Source organism: Centrocercus urophasianus, unplaced genomic scaffold, assembly GCF_019232065.1.
Source record: "Centrocercus urophasianus isolate 14NV4802_14NV808 unplaced genomic scaffold, USGS_Curo_1.0 seq_21, whole genome shotgun sequence".
Lineage (NCBI taxonomy): Eukaryota > Metazoa > Chordata > Aves > Galliformes > Phasianidae > Centrocercus > Centrocercus urophasianus.
This window is the reverse complement of record NW_024884767.1, coordinates 15,651,382-15,662,661: the sequence shown is the minus strand read 5'-3', so window position 1 is coordinate 15,662,661 and position 11,280 is coordinate 15,651,382. Positions and strand designations below refer to the sequence as shown.

Sequence of the window (11,280 nt, the reverse complement as noted above, 5' to 3'; positions counted from 1 at the left end):
CAATCACTTTTCACCACCCTTCCTCTTCCAAAGCGTTCTTACTTCAGGAAATTGTCATGGAGTATTTGCTGCCGAGACAACTCCCAGAAGTGACCATTACAACTGACCACGACAAAACAGACCACATCTCCCCCATCTGCAACTACATTCATGCAGAGAAAAAAAACAAAAAACATTATGCTTCTGCATTGACTCACAGCAATTAATAGTAAAACTGATGAAGTTGCTAGTTGTGCCTCATCCTTTGCACCACAACACATTAATTCAACTGCGTTACCTATAAATAAAAAGTTCTGAGAAAAAAGCTTGTTTTCAGCTATCTTAATAAAAATCCAAAACCAAATTCTAGCATTGGCTAGCTTTACCTAGAAGACGTAGAATAAGTACCTTTTCCTGAGCAGTTATTTCTGAAAGCTGTTAGCCCAAGTAAGACATTCTATTCCAAAAGCTATTAGCCATATGCCCCTGAACTTATGCTTGCTTCTACATCCAAAATTGCCTAGATGGAGACTCCAGTTATTCAACCTGGATTTAAACAACAACAACAAAGAACTTTCAGTGTTACAAGCAGCAGTGCTCTGGACAAGACAGATTTTATCATTTCAGTTCACAAAAGAAAGCCACAGAATAAAAATGACAGAAATGTGAATAATTTAAAACATCATGCTATTGTTACAATTCCCACCTCTCCTCCCACTACAGCCAGATTAGCACTGAAATTCTTGAAATACATTATGCTCACAAACTCCAAACAACAAAAACTAGAAAATTTACTTTCAAAACAAAGAATGTTCAAAGGGAATTCAGCTTCTTTGACTGGGATTTATCTACACCTTGGAAAAGCACACCAGAAACAAAAATTAAACATTTTACTAAAGAACACGATGCTCTTATCTAGAAGTTCCTTCTTCAGTATTTGGTTTAGTAGTGACTTTACACTGTTCATTAGGATATTTGAGAACACAACAGTGTTATTTCCATAAGCAATATACACATAGTTGAGCTGATACTAACAAATGGAACATGCTTCAGGGATTTATTTTTCAGACATTAATTATTGTCTTTTTATTAACCTTCCAGGTCATTTTGCACTCTCCTTTGAGCATAGGAATTCCACTAAGGCAATGTTTTTACTTAGCACAGCTCCTTATCTTTGCCTGCGGCTGAAACTAGCCCCCAGGCCCAGTTCAATAAGCCGTCAGTCTGACTTTCTGCTGAATTCACACTAAATTAAAACAAACCTTTTCTTGTTTACCTCTTGGATTACATAAACTGATTATTTTGTTAACGACTGAAACATCAGCTGGCTATATCTTCAAACAGACTGACCAATTTAGGTTTCTGGAATCTCACTAGTGCAAAGGATCCCTTTTGCAAACAATCACACTTTCTTTCCTACTGTGGGCCTAACTTTGGAAGCACAGTACAGGCAATTAAAGATATCTGAATGTCTTTGTGAGAAAAAAAAATGATGCTTATTGTCATCTCCTTCACTTTAATGACAAAGTATTCTGCATTTAATACTACTTAGAGAGTCAAGAAAAACAACTCCATCAGATTTACACGCTGTGAACTCCAAGAACACTGGTGAGGTCTTCATAGTTATTTATCATGTCACATCAAACTAAACTCATGAAGTATTTACGCACACTTGTGCTACCAGTCTATCAGACTGACCTTATCAATTTTGGTAGAATCAATGCCACTGACAGTACCAGAATCAGGTTCTCACACCTGAGAGATATTTCACCCCACCTCTGCTCTGCACTGTCCTCATGAACACATCCTGCCCAGAACAAGGCAGACCCTCAGAACAAAGATTTTTGCAGCATTCTGACTCCAGCAGGAGGAAGATAGAGACCAAGAAAATAGTGCTTGCTCCTCTCCTTGCAACTCCTTCCAGCAGCAACTGGAAACCACAGCTGTTAGGTGAAAGAGCATAACAGACTGTTTTTTGGGAACACATAGGAAAAGACAGAAGGAAGAGGAGGCCTCCAAAAACATGCCACCTATCAGAGATAGAACATCTGCATACTGCTTTGTTACACCGTCTGAAGCTTGGTGATAGTGGATGAAACACATTACTAACCATTTGCATTTAGGCATAAAACAACTTAGAATATGGAAATTCTAAAATGCTGCTTCAGAATAAATGCTTTAAATTTCAACAGAAGAACATAAATTTGAGGGAGGTTTTATGCTCCTATTTTTGTTACCAATAGAAATTAGTGTCAGCACAACATCATACAAATTCTGAAGTGTTAGACTATGGTAACACAGTAGACATACCTTGGAATTGCCTAAAAGAAGGAAATAAACGTGTAATACATATAATAAATATTGTAAAACCGAGTAACTACTAACAAATAAAGTTATCTTCCTCCACCAGTTTTAAAATGAAAGACTCGTAAATAAAGACCACTGCAAAATATTCTGATACCAATCTGAATCTCTCCCCAAATACCATATGAGTTAACACCACTGACAGCAGCTTCCTTTCACTTCAGTGTTGAACAGAGTTTCTACTTCAGATTTCTCTTAAAGTTTGCTGCTTTTTGTATGCATTTTGTGCCAGAGTTGCAAAATGGAGGTTTTGAAATATTCCAGTCCAGTTAAACTTTGGAATGTACATGGTTCAATTTATGCATTAGTCAATATGCAGATTCCCACACTGCAGGGCCAGAATAGCTACAAACCCCTGCATTGTCAGAACTTCCTTCTGCCCCTAGGCACAGTCCTAAAGCTGGGAACCTGCACAGATCCTAACCATCACTGAGGCTCTTCCTGTCAGCAGGGTGTAGGGAAACCCCCACATAGATGCTGCTGCCCACTCACTTCAGCCAAATGGACAGAGTCAGGCAAGATCACTCTGCTGTTGCTTCAGCTGTCAACCTGTCAATTGGATCGAGCTAACTTACCCAGCTTTAACAAATCCCATTCTTTAAGGGTCTGATTTTTTTAAAGCTCAGGTGACAGTTCTATCAGCGTAACTGAGGTGGCACAACTAGGCCAGAAGGAAGCAGCTAGAACCAGGGATCACTGCGCCAACCCTGCTGCCAAGGTCCCTACATTCCTCGGCCAGGGACTCACTCTCCACTGAACCCTGATCTGCAACTATTCCATCAGATGTTTCACTGTCCTTATAACATTTAACCAGCAGCAGTTCATATTCTACAAGACGTCAAGTTTATTTGCACTGCCTTGCTCACATTTTAGGCCAGAACTAGAAATAGTTTGACTTTCCTCTACCTTGACTTAGCACTGATTTTGGTAGGACATGCAAATCTGCCTTACTGACTGCCAGCACTGGCTTACCATAATAATTGCTTTTCCAGTTTTTATCCTGAGGAATAGCTTCTGCAGAAATTCTACAATACAGCTCAACTCAAGAGACAGGAAAGATTAAGCAACTGAAGCACTAAGAGCTTTTAAAGATAAGGACAGCGTATGTATCATATGCTCTAACCAATTAAGAACAAGCCTCACCCTCCCTTTAGAAAAGAGCATTACAGCTTGGAAAAACAAGAAGCCTTTGGGCAGCAGCCCCTACAGTGATTTGCTCTGTGCTTTAACTGAAGGGCTGCTGGATTGCAATACATTTCTATCACCCTTCCTGGGGCAGGGGAAGAAAATACGACACGCACACAAAAGAAAAAAAAAGAAGAAGAAAAAAAAAAGAGTTAATCATTTAAGGACTTGACTTGCTTAATTAAAGTAAAATAGTAAAGGCTGTATAGAAGCAAAGGTATAAAATAATTATTCTCTATTCCCATCAGCAAGCTATGATCAGCTGCATCTCAGGAAGGAGAGCCTCAATACATGGAGATTTTGGGAGAACACATGCCTTCACAATCAGAGCCTCCCCACCCAGCTTTTATTGCTGAGCCAGACATCACACACTGCAGGAAATCCCTCTGACTGGTGTGGGCCAGTTGCCCTGGCCATGCCCCACTCACCTCTTGCTTCCCACTGTCTGCTAGTTCTGGGGGAGCTGGAGAAAGCCTTGAAGCTGTGCCAGCATTAGCCACCAAAACATGCTGCAATATCAAGGCAGCTCCAGGCACAGATGCAGAGCCAAGTACTGTAGGGGCTGCCTGAGAAGGGGGAGCCAGACCCAACATGATGCATCCTGCCAACACAGCTCACCTCTGGGCAGCAGCACTCAGCTGAGCTCACCCAACTCCTCTCCCTTCCCTAGTCCTATGATTGTTCAACTGAACTAAAGACAAAGACATAAAGGAGTAGTTTCTCTCATGCTTTTTAAAAAACTGCCAATTTTTTTTTTTAATAAATCATGTACTGATAGTCTGACTCCTTTTCTCTTTTGCACTCAGAGTTACTCAAAAAGCTCTCCCTTTATCCGTCCTCTCTTTCCTTTGCCTATGACCTTCACATTCTTTTTTCAGCTTCAGCTCCCATTACAAACTTTCTGATAATGATGTGTCATGGTTTTATGATTTTTGGTTATTGGTATTCCACATCATAACATCATGTAGTGCACTGGGAGTTGGAGAGTTAATTCTCCCAGAGGTTTAGGTGCCTATCCTGGAAAAGAATAACTACTACATTCCCCAGAAAACTGTTTGCTGTTCTGTTATCATTACTGCTCGGGGGAAAAGATATAAGGCCTTGTTAGGTCACCCAATGGTCCCTTTTCCCTTCTCTTTTTCAGCTCTGCTCCCTGCTGCTCATTCCAACCACATGTATCACCTCAGCACTAATATAAGGCCTACAGCTCTTAGATACTCTTTCTCTCATTACATTTGATCTATTAGCTTCAATTCTAATTACATTGTAATATATCGTGTTATCTTGCAATCTAATACCATATTTAGTAAATTAGTTTGTTTCTCCTCAGATCACTGCCGCTGCTGTTTTTAATTATTTGGGGTCCCCTATTTCCCTTTTCCAGAAGTGCAGCTTTGTGAATCCCTGCACCCCATTAGCCACAGAACAGGACTGAGCCAGCCTGTACACCATTAACAGGATGCATTTCTCTTTAGCTGAAAGGCCACAAACAGAAGCCAGCACTAAGCAAAATGCTAAAACTTTCACACAGTTTAAGTAGACTAGGTTTGGTTTTACTTTTATCAGTGCAGATGACCTCAACATACATTAAGAAGTCAGAACAGTCACTTCCTTTCTTGCTGATAAACACAGCAAGCACAAGATGACAGCAGAATCCCAGGGTGGAAGTTCAAGTACTAGACGCTCTCAGAAAAGACACAATTCACGTCATGTCCAAAGATGTACTTTTGCATTATTGTCTCTAACACAGTTACAGAAGAAGAAAGTCAACTTAACCCAAACTGAACAAGCACTTACCTACTATAAATAGTAATGAAAATTGTTCTCAAAAGTGCCTATTTTTTTTCCCTGTGAGGAACAGTGAAACCTTACTGCTTTAAACATTTATTTTTTTTCCCCACAAATATCCCTTTTTGGATGTAAGAGTAACAAAACCTCTGATCCAGCTGACAGAACTTATACAAAGTCAGCTCTCAAGATAGAATTTGAAATTTAGACACGAAATGTGAAGGGGTTATCACAGACATACTAAGAAAATGAGAATTCTCAACAGGGTATTGCTGTTTAGTAGGAATAAACTACTGAACAAATTACCAAATCAGGAATAATTGCTGGTGTGCAGCTCTGTAAAACAGAGCACAAGGTTATAGAGGCCCCCGCATTGAGTCAATACTTCCACTACGCTGCAGTGAACAGCAACACACCAAGTCGTATTAGAGTGAAGGCTACAGGATGTGCATAGTTAATCCCTCTATCCTGATCAATGTCAAAACTGGATCTAGCATTCTGCAAATAATTTTTAACATCATATTTAGAAAAGATGAAATGGAGCAAGACCTCCCCGACATTCAGAAACAACACACGGAAATGCTCTAAAGGAAATAAACTAAAGCTGCCAGATGGCAGTTGCAAACGTGAGTGCTTTCAGAAGGCAGGATTGGGAAGGGAAAGGTCAGACTTAAGGCCTTCCCAAGGTGCCTCCCCACACTCACACTCCTACACTTGGCCCTAAGCCCACAAGAACTTCAGACTCTTCTCTCAGAGGCTGGGATCACAATGACACAGGAATGAGTTTCACATCATTCTTAACTATGCGAGGGTGAGAATAGGATTTTGCTACTTTTCTTTTTTTTTCTTCCAGTCCCTGGTGGGCAAAGTAAGATAGGACCAACAGTGTTATTCCCAACTATTACTTGCTTTCACAAAACTCAAGATGACAAATCACCATTTATCTACTGATCACCTTCTCATTTTTCTGCTTTTGCACATCTCATTTTTTCCTTAAAAACTCCTAGATGGTTACAGTTGAAACGTTCCATGACATGACACTGGTTTCACAGGGGGTGGTATAAATGCTTGGTTTTCTTATCATTTCCTTTTAAAATACAGCTACCATTTACTGGAAGCCTCTTCTGCCAATCTTAGAGGTACCCAATGTATTAGGAAGGAGTGAGTTTTCAGGGGCCAAAAATGCTCTTGTTGACTTCTGACTCTCAAAACTGCTTAAAATTGTTAGTGGACAACTTTCCTGAAGCTGTTATGGAATTACAAATATCTTGTTCAAACAACCATGGACATTCACCTGTTTATAGTGCAATACGAGCTACTGAGAAATTGAAATAGAATGCTTATTTAGTCATTTGAAAAAGTTTTAATATCACTTGAGTTATGGGAATTTCTCATCATTTCAGATTTATCTTCTGATACTAAACTGATGGGGAAGGACATTTTAGTGTAACCGATTACCAGTAATCTGAGCAATCATCCACAATCCACCATCAGCATCAGGGTAATTTTTCTGTATTTCACCTCTCTGTGTTATCAAGTCTCATTTCATATTCATTCAGTTATCACCCTGGAGTTTTTTCTTCTTGCACAGCATCTAGGAGAAAGGTGCTGCAGACGTTAGAGCAACACCCAGAAGCCACAGGAGAATTTAGAATCTGAACACCTCCAAACTTTTCAGATCATGTTTGAGTAACTAAGTACATATCAAAGAACAGATGTATGAGCCAACTGGAATTTTTTCTGCTCCCAGTCACATACTTACCTACCCAAAATGCTCTGCATGGGTCTGGTACCAAAACATCACGCATGAAATAAATCAAATTTGAAAAGCTGTTTTATGATTAGTACTATTGGCAGCATAATCTCTAGATATCTTCCTCTACAGTGACACATAAGCAATTAGCAATTCACACGGTTGTATGCTCTGTCACTCTTGCAGAGTATTCTACCCATTGCCACAAGCTTGCTAATAATTACCTGTTTCCAGTGTAAGTTATAACCAACTCCACAAGTATCACAAAAACAGCCAACCAGACACCTTTAAGGCAACCAAGGTTCTTGAAAGCACTGTATCTTCTACTTTAACTTAAGAAGTGCCTTTGTATTAAGTACAGCATTACCCCCAAACACTTCAGGATGCTCCTGTGATTAACAGAATTAAGCATGTTTTATCCAAATAAGCCTATCAAAAAATCACAGGAGCTGAAACTTCAAAGACTGATAGAAAGTACTGCCTAAAGTACCACTCAAGAGAGCAAGTTTTAAGGGCATACAAAGCATCTCTCCCCCACTGTCGCTCTGACCAGAACACTGGAGTTACTGTTCTATCTTCCAGTGATTTGAGTTTATGCCATATTCAAAGTTGTCCCTGTATCATGAAACAATATTCAAGTGAGTGAAGTTTTAGAAATGCATCTGTCAAGCAAAACTAGTGCAAAGTAGCCTTTGGGGACCTGTACAAACACATCACCAAATATACTGGGCTGCTCCCAGAGTAATGCCTCTAGTTTTTCTGATGCTGGTGGTATAGCAGTAGAGGTCAAACCTTCACACCAGTATTCCATTCTGTTTTGTTACTGTGTGACAGATGGCAGTGGGGGGGGGGCAATCTTACAAAATGGCATCTGACATCAACAAGCACACGAAGCAAAGGTGTGCCAATGAATTTCTCCATGTAGAGTAAGTTTCACCCACAGACATACACGTTGCTTGCTGAATGGTTACAGTGACCAAACAACGGATGTGCACAGTGAAAGCTGGACTGTGCGGACAACAATTTCCTAACAACAATGCTGCCACTGTGAAACAGCGAGTCACCTCCACTGGTGCAGAATTTACAAACATGGCCCTTGTTCACAACTGGTGAAAACACATAGCTAATAGTAGTGACTACACTGAAAAACGGTGTTTTCTGCATGAGAATTTCCTGTGTCAAAAAGCATTATTGTGTTCTTCATATCTGTTGTAGTTTCCATGGAAATAAATATTTCCACAGCATTACTTTCAAATCGACCTCACAGAAACAAGACTGCTGAAGCTTCTTTACAGCACTGTAGTGGACACTACCAGACTTCTATAGCCCTTTCCTTGAAAATGCAGGGGAATCGTTATCATATCAGTGAATAAATGAGTTAGAACAAGTTTACTCCACATACTTTATTAAAAATATTCAGAAATACTACCGTAAACACTTATCAAAATGCAAATTTTATGGTTGGAACTCCAACTGCATCCACAACTCTCAATCCCTCAAATGCCAAACAACTGCCACAGACTCTTACACACTGACCTCAGCGCAAGGGTATTCTGGTTCCTGCCCCTGCAGAACAGTCACTTTTTTTTTTTTTTTTTTTTTTTTACTCTAAAACAAGCCTTATGAGACCTAAGAGATGAAGAATCAAAACACACACAACCCAGCAATTGCTAAAGATCGACATGTATACTGCTATGTAAAAACAGCAGCCAAAGCAGTTTTAATTTTTGCTACTAATACCCATTTCAGTATTTGGTGAATTAATCTAATACATTACATCAGTATTCCTTACTTAGTATGCTAAACTGTTTTAACAGAAGCAAACATTTTCAAGAGAGCAGTTAAGGCAGTAATTTATAGATCTCTTATTCTGGGGCCTTCATTCATCAGAAACCCACGCATACTATCAACACTGCATTGCAATTCATTGTATTGGTGATGGAAATAAGCAACTGTCATATTTCATACTATTGCCTTGATCCTGCAGTTTAATACCACTTCAAAATCACACTTTTTTCTGATCCATTTTTTCCCAGACATTTTCTTTCTTTAGATGGGGAGAAAGAACAGGAAATCAGTTCTAAGCAAGTATGACTCAACAATAAATAAGCTTGCTATTTGCATTTGCTCAGACAAACTTAAATATACATACTTCTCCAAAATTAACTTTACATCCATAAGTATGCATTCATGATTTGTGTATTAACAGAAAAGTCTGTCAGCGCTCTTTATTGTTACGAGATTCTTTTTGCCTATACACAATTTGAAAGAACTTCATACACATTTAAGAAGGCTTTTCTAAACCCCTTAAATACGTACGCAGGCGAATGCAACTCAAGAACCACACTGGAAGAAGTGTCTGATAGTAGAGGAGTGTGGGAAAGGGGCCTAACTGCAGTCTCCGAGCCCACAAATGCATCCTTTCATGTTTCTGCTATACACCAACACTTGCGATGAGAGCTGCAATACTAACTATCCATTTTTGATCACGAGAGCTCACGTGCCACGTAACAGATGCGCATTATTCATACGCGACGTGGACTCACCGTCCGTAACCCAGCCGACCCCGTAGACACCCAGCCGACCCCGTGGGCACCCAGCCGACCCCGTGGGCACCCAGCCGACCCCGTGGGCACCCAGCCGACCCCGTGGGCACCCCAACCCGGGACGGCTGCGGAGGCCGCTCCGGCAGCAACACCAGAGCGCACGCACACGTCCCCCAGGACCTCCAAACGAGGGAGAGGCCCAACCCGAGCAGCCGCACCGCTGTGTTTACGGAACCACTCGTGTTTGGCGAGGCACGTCCCCTCCGGAGCCCGGCTGAGCAGCCCCCACCCCGCCGCGGGGCGTGCCGGCAGCCCGGAGCCCGCCCGGATTGGCCTCGCCCAGCGGCTCTCGCTCGGCCCGGGCGCGGCCCGGCAGCAGCTGGGCTCGGGCCGCGCTGCCCGTTCACCGAGCCCGGCGCGTTAGCCCGGAACTCTGCCGACATCCCCGCGCTTCAGGACTCCGGCCCGCCGCGGCCCCTCGGCTCCCACCCACTGCCCCGACGCCCCTCGGCCTCCCCCCAGCCCCCATGCCGCTCGCTCCCGAAGGAGCTCCTAGCGGCTCCCTAGGCGGGCCGGCAGCCCCGAGGTCTTTACAAGGCACGGCGCTGCCCTGCTCGGCTCCTCCTCCCCGCGAAGCCGCGGTCCCCGCCAGAACCCGCGGCCCGAGCCGGCTCCGCACTTACCCCTTCCGGGCCCGGCCGCACGCCTCCCAGCGGCAACCACAGCCTGCCTGTCGCCCTCAGCACAGCCAATCCTCTCTCTCGGTGCTAGCGAACGGCAGCCAATATCTGGCCAAGGGAAAAAGGAAAAGACCAATTCCGACCGAGGGGCGAGAGTTACAGACGCGTCTCTCCCGACCGAGGGGCGGAGTTATCGGCAATTGCTGCATCGCGAGGAGGGAGGAAGGCCCCGCCCTCAGGCTGGAGGCCCCGTGCTGAGGGACCGTGGGCTTGTGACGTAGAGAAAGGAGGATGGGACGTGCCCTGTGTGCCCTGGTGAAGCTCAACCTGGTTTCAGCTATTATTTATGCAATTTTATTTTTTTTTAATTGCAGTGATTAGTTAGTTCCTCAGTTCCTTGCTCATTTGCTCTGTCCAAAGTATTTCAGCTAGCAGAGTCCTGTGTCATTTCACAGCCTCAGGTGTCTCTGTGCTCCAGTGGCAGCTGAAATTCCTGCACAAACAGAGCTGAAAGAAGTGTTGGATGATGGATGTAGCCTGCTTGCAACTACAGCCAAAGTGTTCAAGTGTTATCCACTACTTAGCATTGTGTTTTGTACGTGCTGTACACACAACATTTCCATTAGGAGTGGATCATGTACAAACAGTTATACCTTCTTGTTGACATATGGTAGCCAATAAACCTCTTTTTTTTTTTTTTTTTTTTTCCCCCCCCACAAGCAGGAAAGCAAGTTTATCTCAACAGGAGGTCTAATGAAACTGGGTTTCCCTGAGTGTGTCCCATGCTCCAGCTGCTGCCCAACAGCAACCATCACCAGTCACCCGTTTTATTACAGCCCTTCCACACGTCTTTTACCTCATCTGCTCAGTTCCTGTTTCCTCCCATGTTAAGCAAGACAGGAGTCAGGATGCACTTTGCTAGTATGCATATACCTACTGAAACCTAGGAAGCCATGTAAAACAGAAAAACTGGTGAGTTCATGCT

General features: G+C 42.7%; 1 protein-coding gene across 2 annotated transcripts in view; it reads right to left on the bottom strand.

Annotated features, from left to right (window-relative positions):
• PJA2 (praja ring finger ubiquitin ligase 2) overlaps positions 1–10,471 on the bottom strand; it is a 39,188-nt gene extending 28,717 nt beyond the window's left edge. Inside the window, exon 1 of one of the 2 annotated variants that reach the window (XM_042822864.1) lies at positions 10,299–10,471. The gene's annotated coding sequence lies outside the window, so the exon portion shown is untranslated. The other variant, XM_042822865.1, reaches the window with a different exon arrangement.
• Positions 10,472–11,280: the final 809 nt, after the last annotated feature.